The following is a 1046-nucleotide window of genomic DNA, read 5'->3' as shown; positions in this document are numbered from 1 at the left end:
ATGAAAAAACACAAGAGAAATCACCACCCCACAATAGTCAATATCTGTGTGGTTCAGGCTCTCACCTGTGATGTACGAAACCCAAGTTCAAGTCCCTGCTCTTCCTGATTCAGAATACCTTCTGGGGATTCTTTCTGATCAGAAATTTGTTCATTGACCTGAAAAACCTTACCTATTAAATTTTTGTCAAAGATAATATGTTTCCATGAAACATTTAGGTTTTGACAAACTGGCATTTTTTTTCGTGGAAAGAAGTTTAGTCATAATTAGTTTGGCCAATGATACAGAGAAGATTAGCATGGCCCTTGCGCAAGGATGACATGCAAATTCGTGAAGCGTTCCATAAAAAAAAAAAAAAAAAAAAAAAAAAGTCTGACTCCCCATTGCCAGGCATCTTTAGTGGTCGCTTACATCAACTCGAGTCCAGATCCAGATTTTGAACATCCCAAAATCTGGGGTGTTCTGATCTGAGGTATTGGGAATTGACTTTAGAAAGTGGTTGTTTCCAATTCAGATCATCACAACAGACAAATTTTCCTTGGAGATTGTATTTCCATGTCTCTCTATAAATTATTCTCACTAATGGTGGCTCAGTTACTTACTAAGAGCAGCACATCTGAGGAAGTTTGCTCAACATTTAACAAACTGATGTCTTCTTTTTGGCCTTCTGTCACCATGCACATATGTGCAGGTCACGTTTCACCCCTGAAAGAAATCCTTAATGTGTAAACATGGTTCCTTTTCTCATGGGAACAAATGTGCTGCCATAGAACACATGCAGCTGATCTGTGTGGATACATAACTTCCTTCTGGAATTCACACCCTTAGGGGGCTGAGTACAACACATTTTACATGGCAGGGTGAGGAAGGTGTGAATTGCAAGTTAATGTCCTCAGGCATCCTAACTTTGCAAAGCAAAGCATTTTGTTTCCCGCTAGTCTTCTTAACATCATGGTTGAAAACACAGTAAAGACATGGGCTGATCTAATTCTAAAATTTTGTTGCATTCTAGGAACATGGCCACAAGTCATTATGCACAACAGAAC

The 1046-nt window shown here is 39.1% G+C and overlaps 1 non-coding gene across 1 annotated transcript; it reads left to right on the top strand.

The window, feature by feature from the left end:
- The first annotated feature begins 245 nt into the window (after nucleotides 1-245).
- On the top strand, nucleotides 246-350 carry LOC119852337. Its single transcript, XR_005291606.1, has one exon. It is a non-coding gene; the product is annotated as a U6 spliceosomal RNA (small nuclear RNA).
- Nucleotides 351-1046: the final 696 nt, after the last annotated feature.

Source organism: Dermochelys coriacea, chromosome 2 (assembly GCF_009764565.3).
Source record: "Dermochelys coriacea isolate rDerCor1 chromosome 2, rDerCor1.pri.v4, whole genome shotgun sequence".
NCBI classification, from domain to species: domain Eukaryota; kingdom Metazoa; phylum Chordata; order Testudines; family Dermochelyidae; genus Dermochelys; species Dermochelys coriacea.
Note: the sequence above shows the minus strand (reverse complement) of the source record. Positions and strands in the feature narration are given on the sequence as shown.